At 37.6% G+C, this 10,687-nt stretch overlaps 1 non-coding gene across 1 annotated transcript; it reads left to right on the top strand.

Annotated features, from left to right (window-relative positions):
• The first annotated feature begins 522 nt into the window (after positions 1-522).
• Positions 523-628, top strand: LOC118832977. The gene has a single exon (XR_005009259.1). It is a non-coding gene; the product is annotated as a U6 spliceosomal RNA (small nuclear RNA).
• The last annotated feature ends 10,059 nt before the right edge of the window (positions 629-10,687 follow it).

The following is a 10,687-nucleotide window of genomic DNA, read 5'->3' as shown; positions in this document are numbered from 1 at the left end:
ACATAAAATAAATATTTTCTCTAAAAGTCCTAGGTGAAAATTTATTTCCATTTTATTCAGAAAAACACAAAGTTAAAAAGGAGTTCAGAGGCCAACTATTACAACCCATACCAGAATTGGAATTGGCTGTACAATATCTCTAACAAGTAGTCATTTAGCCTTTACCTAAAGACTCTCAATGTGCAACAATCCACTACCCAGAATGCAGCTCTTCTACTTTTATGTGAACCTCAATGTAACTTCTACCTATGGCTCCTAAGTTGGTGATGTAGGTTCCTTCTCCCCGTAACATCCCTTCAATAACTGAAGACAGCTCTTAGGACTCTCCTGAGACTTGTCTTCTCCAGGCTAAATGCCCTAAATTTTTTCAATAAACAATATGTACTGGGTACATACTTCATATTATAGCTGTCATTCATCTTCCAGATGTCTTAAAATGCTATGCTAGAGTGTTTGAATGTCATTCACTAATAAAGCTTATAGGCACCTCTTAGTGTATTTATTATTGCAGAGTTATTATCTCTGCTTACTCAAACAGCATATATACTAAAATTGGAACAAAACAGAGAAGATTAGCAGCACCCTGTAGAGCAATGGCATGCAAATTCATGAAACATTCCATATTCTCTTAATACTACAATAATTAGATTAACAAGAGGATATTTTAAAGAATTAGATGAAATTATAATAAAACTAACATAGAGGAATAAAAAGTCAAGAGTATCCAGGAAAATAATGAAAAAGTAATAAAGAATATTAGTAAAATAGATTATTTAAGTAAGACTTAGAAGTAAATGCACACAACTATCTTATATTCAGCAAACCCAAGAACACAATCTGCTGGGGAAGGGGTTCCTTATTTGACAAGAACTGGGGGAAAACCAGAACAAATTTGGCAAAATTATTTTTAGACCAGTTCTTATGCTACATACTATGATAAATTCCAAAAGGGTATATAATCTCAATATAGATACATAAGAAAAATAAATAAGAAATACATAAGTTATATGTGGAGAGAATATGAGAAAGGGAGGGAGGGAGGGAGGGAGAGGGAGAGGGAGAGAGAGAGAGAGAGAGAGAGAGAGAGAGAGAGAGAGAGAGAGAGAGAGAGAGAGAGAGAGAGAAAAGATGAGAGAGAGAAAATAAATACACAAGAAAATTAGAGGAGATTGCAAGGTTACGTATTTTACAACTATGGATAGGAGGAAAAATTGTAACCAGACATGGAATAGGAGAAATTATAAAAGATAAAACTGACCATTTTGACTATGTAAAATTTAAAACCTTTTTGACAATAAAAATAAAAGTAGCTAAAATTTGGCAAAACGTATGGATTATGAAAAAAATTGTATATTAAATATCTCTGATGAAAGACTGCTATCTAACAACTAGAGGGAATTTACACAAATCCATAAGATTAAGAACAATTCCCCAACAGACAAGTTGTCAAAGGATACTTAAATAGATCTATGATCTCAAATATTCAGGATTGCCCTCCAGCAATGCAGAACACATCTCATTCATGCCTTCTTGTACATGCCCATTCATTATAGGGGGACTATGAAAGATCCCAGAGGCCTTCCTCACATTGTGAGGGTACCAGCAGAGCACACTTGCTGCCTACCAGACATCTTTCAGTCTTGCCATTCCCATCTTCTCTTAACACCACATAATTCCTTGATAATGTTCTTTACTTTATTAATCTTTGAAGTTCCTTGTTATTTATATATTGCATAGCCTGCTCATCATGACCATGCACCTCTCAATTGCTCTCTGTGTGATTCTAATTATTAATTCTTTGGAGACAATAGTATTCCATGTCTCAGCGACATATGGTAAAATATCAGTATTAAAAAGATAAGTCTTTGATTTCAAAGGAAGCTTAGGACCAGCAAAAGAGTTCTGCAATATTTTTAAAGAAATCCAACCCTCCTTCTTCCTTTTCAAGTGTGGGCCCAACTCACTGTATCATTTGTCCCACATGTACATAACATTGCATAAGTTCTTTAGAGTGTGCTTCCAAATATATGTTGAAACTTGGACATAGACCAGTATCTTATATCATTTACCAAAATAAGGTCAAAATGGATATATGACTTAGATATAAAGAGAGATATTACAGGGTGTCCCTAAAGTGTAGACACATAGGAAATTGACGGCAACATGGAGTTATTGCATCGAGTTCACGTGAATCTTGTAAAGGGCATCAACCTTTGCATCACAAATGATGGAAATCATATTGAAGATGCTATTTGTTAATATTTCAATTAAATAAAAATTTCATTCATTTCATCTCTTGAAAATCTGCATTTTTGCCTATGTGTCCAGACTTTAGGAACACTCTGTACAAGAAAATTTGAAGAATATGGAACATATTACTTATCAGACTTATGGATAATTGAACAATTTATAAAAGAACAAGAGTTAGAGAGCACAGTGAGGTGTAAGATGGATCATTTTGATTACATTAAGTTAAAAAGCTATTGTATAAATAGAACAAATGTAGCCAAGATCAGAAGGAAATCAGAAAACGGGGGGAAAATTTATAGACAGTTTCTCAAATAAAGGTTTCATATCTCAAATATATAAAGAACTTTGTAAAATCTATAAGAATACAAGTCATTCCTGAATTGACAGTCAAAGGATATGAACAGGCAGTTTTCCAATAAAGATATCAAAACAATTTATAGTCATACAAAAAAAATGCTCTAAATCATTATTGATTAGACAAATGCAAATCAAAACAACCTTGAGATATCATTTTATACCTATCAGATTGGCTAAAATGATTGAAGGGGGAGAATGACTTCCAGGAGCCAAGATGGAGGAGTAAGCAGTAAATAAATTACTGTAACTCTCCCATACTCACCTCCAAACAACCATAAGATAGAGCCTAAAACAAATCCTGGAACAGTAGAACCAGCAAAAAGACAGGGTAAAACAATCTTTTAGCCCAAGAAACTTGGAAGATTGGCAAGAAAAGTTCATCTCACTCAGGTGAAAGGGGAGCATAGTCCAGGACAGGAAGTAACCCAGCAAGTCAATAGCAAACCCCACCTCAGCAAACCAGCCAGAGAACCTGAACCCCAGTGTGTTGGAGCAGGTGAACACTAATAACAGGACCCCCCACATGCCTTAGCATAGCCAGGGGTACTGGAAGACTCCAGCTCTGAGAACCACCATGGGCTTCAGAGTACCCCCGACAAACAGGCATCCTCCAGAGGCCAGCCCTTCATGCTTCAGCACAGCCCCAGGCAAACAGGTAGATACCAATTCTACCAGTGCCTAATCAAACAGGCAGCTGCCAGCCAGCACCCACCCCTCCACACTTCAGTGTAGCCTCAGGCAAACAGGCAGCCTCCAGTGTAACCATTGAAATGCAGAAATACCCCACTGGTCTTAGCACATGCCAGATACCACCAGCAGGGCCCCGGCTCAGCACCAGGTTAGCTGCCAGATCCTTATAGCCTCCAGCAGCACCAGCCACCCCCCCCCACTCTGCCCTCCTCAGTGCAGCACCAGACATGAGGATCCCCTGTGGGCCTCAGGGCAAAATCAGTGCAACACCAGGTAAACAGTGAGGGCTTGCAGCCACTAGCACAAGAAGCCTGAAACAATGCCCCTTCTACCCTGTGAGCAGAGCTCAAATTTAAAAGATAGGAAAAAGGCCAAAAAGATGAGCAAAAAACAACAACAAAAAAGAATCTGACCATAGAAAGTAATTATGACAGGGAAAACCAGGACACAAACCCAGAAGAGGGCAACAATGTCAAAACACCTATGGGAAAAACCCCAAAGAAAAATGGGAAGTGGTCTCAAGCCCAAAAAGAACTCATGGAAGAGCTCAAAAAGGAGCTTAAAATCATATAAGAGAGGTAGGAGAAAAATTGAGAAAAGAAATGAGAATGATCCAAGAGAATTGTGAGGGGAAAAAAGGCCAACAGCTTGGAAAACTACTTTAAAAGTATAATTGGCCAAATGGAAAAAGTGATACAAAAATCCACCAAAGAAAACAACTCCTTAAAGAGTACAATTGGCCAAATGGAAATGAAAGTGCAAAAGGTAACTGAGGAAAATAACAATTAAAAGTTAGAATTGGGCAAATAGAGGCTAATGACTCTATGAAACACCATGAATCAATCAAACAAATTCAAAAGAATGAAAAAATGGAAGAAAGTATAAAATACTTTGTGGAAAAAACAACTGACCTGCAAAAGAGATACAGGAGAGAAAATATCAGAATTACTGGACAATCTGAAAGCCATAATCAAAAGAAGGACCTGAAAGCATCTTTCAAAAAATTATCAAGGAAAACTGCTTTCATGTCCTGGAACCAGAGGGCAAAATAGGCATTGAAAGAATCCACTGATCACCTCAGGAAAGAGATCCCAAAATAAAAACTCCAGGGAACATTATAGCCAAACATCAGAACTATGGGGTGAAGGAAAAAATACAAGTGGCCAGAAAGAAACAATTCAAATATCGGGGAGTTGCAATCAGGATCACACAAGACTTGGCAGCTGGAACCTTAAAGAATCAGAGGTCATGGAACATGATATTCTGGAGGGCAAAGGAGCTGGGACTACAACCAAGAATCACTTACCTGGCAAAATTAAGCATAATACATCAAGGGAAAAAATGGTCATTCAACGAAATAGGATTTCAAGCCTGCATGAGAAGAAGACCAGAACTAAACCAAAAATTTAACCTCCAATATCAAGACCCAGGAGAAACATACACAGGTAAAAAGTGAAAAGAAAACATAAGGGATTTAATAGAATTAAACTATTTACATCCCCACATGGGAAAAAGATACTTGTAACTCTTATAAATTGTATCACTAACAGTACAGCCAGAAGGAATTGTTATAGCAATCAGACTTTTCCCTGTTCTCCCCTTTGGGGATGCTAAGGCTATCAAGTCTCCTCTTTGCTTGATTTGGTGGGAAACCTTTTGCTGTCTTTGTCTTGGAATATTTCTCAGCTATTTCTCAGCACTAAGAGAACCAGGAATCATTGACTTGTATGTGATGTGATACTAGGGATGGGGAATTTTCATACACCTAGCCTAGGTGACGTCAGAGCCCTCAGGGCTCTGAACAGTATATAATTGAGGGGAGCTTGGCATTTGATTTTTGGGAGCTCACTCATGGAAGGAGTGTTGAGACTCTGGACAAGCCGTTGTAACTGCCCCCGGCTTTGATAACACAGACAGATATTGGTGCTTCTCTGGTAACTATGAATTGTGATTTGAGTCAGACAAGGTCTGTCGGTTGATGTTTGTAATTTCTGTTTGTATTTGCTTTGAGGTTCAGGGGGGGATGACCTTTCCGCCCCCCCCCCCAAACTAAGTGAATGATATAAGTATATGTGCATTTGATTAAAGTGAGATTGTTAACACCTTAAAGTTACTTTCCTCAGAAAAGCAAATCAAAGAACCTGTGTTAGCAGCCCTCTGTGTGCTGGTTGTTGTTGGTTTGACACAACCACAGTAGCTGCTAGAAAGATTGTTGCTACAGAAATATACAGACAGAGGATACAGATATAAGGTGAATTTGAGGGAATGACATTAAAAAACTAAGGGACGAGAAAGAGGAGTACAATAGGTGCAGAAGACAAGAGGTAAAAAGGGGGTAAAGAAGAGGTAAAATGGGGTAAATTATCTCACATGAAGAGGTGAGAAAGACTTATTACAGCGAAGGGGAAGATGGGAGGATGAGCGATGGGCATCACTTGAACCTTACACTTATCAGTATTGGTCCAAAGAGGGAATACAAAACAAATTGAATATAGAACTCTATCTTACCAGACAAGGAAGTAGGAAGGGGGGAGATTGAATAAAGGGGAATGGGGTGAGGAGTGACAGAAGGGAGGGTAGATCAGGGGAGGTGGCAGACAAAAGCAAAACACTGGTAAGGTGGGAAAGGGTGAAAGGAGAGAAAGGACAAACAGGAGGAAGAAGAGGATGGAGAAAAAAACACAGGCAGTAATCAAAATTGTGAATGTAAATGGAACGAACTCTCCCATAAAATGGAAGTGAATAGCAGAGTGGATCAAAAACCAGAATCCTACAATATGCTGGTTATAAGAAACACACCTGAAGCAGAGAGACACAAACAGAGTAAAAGTAAGGGTCTGGAGCAGACTCTATTATGCTTTAGCTGAAGTAAAAAAAAAAGCAGCGGTAGCAATCCTGATCTTAGACAAAGTAAAAGCAAAAACAGACCTAATTAAAAGAAATAAGGAAGGAAACTACATCTTACTAAAAAAAAAAAGGTACCATAGACAATGAAGCAATCAAATCAGAAGAGCAAGGAATAGTCTACCTGTCAGATCTATGGGGAGGGGAAGAATTCGTTACCAAACAAGAGACAGAGAACATTATGAAACGTAGAATAGATAATTTCGATCATATTAAATTAAAAAGCTTTTGTACAAACAAAACTAATGCAACCAAGATTACAAAGAAAGAAGAAAACTGGGAAACAATCTTTATAGCAAGTGTCTCTCATAAAGGCCTCATTTCTCAAATATATAGAGAACTGAGTCAAATTTATGAGAACACAAGCCATTCCCCAATTGATCAATGGTCAAATGAACAGGCAGTTTTTAGATGAAGAAATCAAAGGCATCTATAGGCATATGAAGAAGTGCTCTAAATCAGTTTTGATTAGAGAAATGTAAATTAAAACAACTCTGAGATACCACCTCATACCTATCAGATTGGCATTATAAATGTTGAAAAGGATATGGGAAAATTGGGACACTGATGCCCTGTTGGTGAAGTTGTGAATTTATCCAACCATTCTGGAGAGCAATTTGAAACTATGCCCAAAGGGCAACCAAACTGTATTCTCTTTGATCCAGCAATACCACTACTAGGTCTGTATTCCAAAGAGATCATTAAAAAGGGTGGAAAGGACTTACATGTATGAAAATATTTATAGCAGCCCTTTTCATCAGGCAAAATATTGGAAATTGAGGGGATGCCCACCTATTGGGCATTCCCCAAGTGGGGAATGGCTGAACAAGCTGTGGTTTGAATGTAATGGCATACTATTGTGCAATAAGAAATGATGAACAGGCAGATTTCAGAAAAACCTGATGCAAAGTGTACAAACTGATGCAAAGTGAAATGATCAGAACCAAGAAAACATTTTACATAGTAACAGCAATATTGTGTGATGATCATCTATGAGTGATTCAGTTCTTCTCAGCAATGCAATGATCCAAGACAAGTACAAAGGACTCATGAAGGAAAATGTTATCCATATCCAGATAAAGAACAGATGGACTCTGAATGCAGACTGAAAAATACTTTTTTCACTTACTTTATTCTTTTCACTTTTTTTCTTTTGATTTGTTTCTTCTTTCACAACTGTGACTAATATGGAAATATGTTTTACATGATAGCACATGCATAACCTGTATCAAAATATGTACCATTTTAGGAAGAGGGGAGGGAGGGTGAAATATTTGGAATTCAAAATCTTATAAAAATGAATGCTAAAAATTGTCTTGACATGTACTTGCAAAAAAATGCTATTAAAAAAGAAAACTTTGAGTGAATAAGTCATTTTGACTATTATAAATATCCAAATTAATTACAAAGGATATATGAAGGAAGATGCTATCTGCATACAGAAAAAGAAGTGGTAATTAAAGTATGTATAGAAAGATATTACATATATATGCATATTTGTGTCTAATGGTAACCATCTCTAGGGTAGGCGGGAAAAATTTACATGATAACTTTATTATATATTTGAAAGGAATAGCAAGTTGAAAATGAGAGATTTGCAGTTTCATGTGCAATCATCTTTTTTATTATACTGTGTTATGGAAATGCTTGTTTCATTCCATAAATTAAACATTAAATAAATAAAAATTAAAAAAGAAACTTGGGCAACATGTATTCTTTGTTCACTTGAATGTTTCTTGTATGAATGAGCAGTGTTAATTAGGATTAGGGTTAAATGTAATCATCTGAGTGATTACAGATTCTTTTAAGAAGCTGCATACAATGCTGGAACTTGATATAATCAGCACATTATCCTATGTAGACATGTAGACAGGAGCACCTGGAAGATATCACAACCCATGGGGAATTCCTGTTCGACCTGGTTTCTGTGCTGAATCTCCTTTTCCTTTGAATTCCAAAGAGAATACCTCTGGCAAGCATGCATCTCTCCATTTTATATGTATCTTAAATCAGAGGTTCATTGAAGAGGATTATTTCAGTTGTATCTTCTAAGGAATTTAGAATGATACTGAAGTATGGATGGGAGACATCTGATTGCTAGAGAACTGAAAGGTGATGTTTTCTTGTACTACATTAAAAGGTTTTTTTCATAATCAATAAATGATGAGCACAATGGAATGTTACAGTCTCTATAACATTAGGTCATTGTAAAATCGTAAAGATGTGGTCCACTGTTAAACACCACTTGAGAAGACTTGGCTCATTCCCTATTAATACCCTCATCAAAGACATCCTCCATTTTTGTTATGAAGATGCTCATAAAGATTTTGTAGAGATGGTAGAGTAGGCATAAGGTCAGTAGTTATTGATGTTTTCTCAGCCAACTTATTTTGGTGGTTGAGGGCAGCTAGGTTATTCAAGGGATAGAGTGCCAGGCCTGGAGTAAAGAAAACTCATCTTTATGAGTTCACATCCAGCCTCAGATACTTCCTAGCTATGTGGCCCTGAAGAAGTCAATTAATCCTGTTTGTCTCAGTTCCTCATGGGTAAAATGAGCTGGAGAAGCAAATGGCAAGTCACTCCAGGATCTTTGCAAAGAAAACCCCAAAGGTGGTCACAAAGAATCAGACACAACTGAAAAATGACTCAGCAACAACAAATGGTGGTTCTACTGTCCTCTATAGACAAAATAGTTTGTTAAAATTCCAGTGGTTTGTTTGTTTGATTTTGTTTTGTGTGGTCTTTTTCGCATTTTTCTTCTGTTTGGAATTGTCCTTTCATTTTCATGGATGTCTTTGCTTATGTGGACATCTTGTCAAGTTTTCTTTAGGCTGGTTTTATGTGACACTTCTCTCTGCTTTATCAAAAGATACTGCTCTTGATTGTCCATCATTGTTTTCTTCAAAACTTTATAAGGGAGTTTCTTTTCTAATCCAGCATTGCCTTTGGCAGCCGTCTGTCTCCATTTGGCAAGGAAGTCAGGTGTTTGCTGACTGGGAACTTTCTGGGCCTTTTTTGTGGTCTCCTTATTGTGACAGTTAATTTACATTGGTTCAAATCCTGTATGAAATCATTATAGATGGTGTTGATGTCATTTCTGGTTTCCATTCTCCAATTCTGTCTTTCAATTACTTGTTTAAATAATTCAGGATAAAGTCATTTCAATTGTATTGCATGCATTTTCCTCATTATTATTCTTTTTTTCCTTTTTCTTGATTTTTTTTACTAATTCTGAGCTTAACTCTGATGAGTTGATGGTCTAACTATACACAGACTGCTGACTCAGGCAAAATTTCTGCATCTTTTAAGAAGACTTTTGATGAGGTCAGCAAGTCTCCCTTGGTGACCTCATTGGTTTCCATAGGCTTAATGATCATCTCCTGTACAGATCACAGATTCAAATATCCAGCCTTTTCCCTCCTCTGAGCTTCTATTCCATATCACCAACTACATACTGGACATTTCAAACTGGATGTCCAAGAGACATCTCAAACTCAACATGTACAAAACTTAATTCATTTTCCTTCCGTCAATCCATTCCAAACCTCCTTCTTTCTGTCAGAGGTACTTCCATTTTGCCAGTCTCCCAGATTCGTAAGCTCATGACCACACACCCAAACCACTGCCGACATTGCGTCTCTCATGCCTAACCCATTTTCTCCATTCACACTGTTATCACCTTAGTTCAGGCCATCCTCACCTCTTTACCAGTTTAGCAAACTGAACTCCTAAATGATCTCTGATTCAAGTCTCTCCCTACTCCAGTCCATCCTATACACCATCCCCAAAGTGATCTTCCTTAAGTATGGATCTGACCATGCCACTCCTACTCAATGAACTTCAATGGCTACCTACTGCCTTGAAGATATACAGAAGTATACCTTTTAAAGCCTTTTACAACCTAGTCCCACCCTATCTTTCAAGCCTCGTCAAACATTACTCCCTCTTCTGCACTCTGAGATCCAGTTAAACTGGCTTTCTCTCTGTACCTTACATATAATATTTCTTCTCCCACAGCTGTCCTTCATGCTCGGGATGCATTTTTTCCTTGCCCTGTCTCGAAGAATGGCTCTCTTTTTTTAAGCTACTGCTCAAGAATGAAGCCTTGCCTGATCCAAACAATGCCAACTTTGTGTTTATTTATATTTATCCTCTATGCATTTATTCTATATGTGCTTATATATGTATTTGTGTTCTCTCTTATTAGAGTTCTTCGAGTGTGGGGACTATTATTTCATTTTTGTCTATCTACTTCACCTGTACTTTGCCTGGCACATGGAATTCCTATTTGACTAGGACCCTCGGGCCCACTCCCTTTTCCCCAGTGGTGGCAATCTAGGCCCCCTGACCTACAGAGCAGGCATGGCTACTCACACTGCTTTTAATAGCTGTAACTCGAATTCTGAGTCATCAACTATAATCCTTATGGTAAGATGGAGGACCACCAGGCCTTACTGTGTACCCTATCATTGAATCCTAAGATTCT

The sequence above is a fragment of the Trichosurus vulpecula genome, chromosome X (genome assembly GCF_011100635.1).
Source record: "Trichosurus vulpecula isolate mTriVul1 chromosome X, mTriVul1.pri, whole genome shotgun sequence".
NCBI lineage: Eukaryota > Metazoa > Chordata > Mammalia > Diprotodontia > Phalangeridae > Trichosurus > Trichosurus vulpecula.
This window is presented reverse-complemented; position numbering and strand designations above follow the sequence as displayed.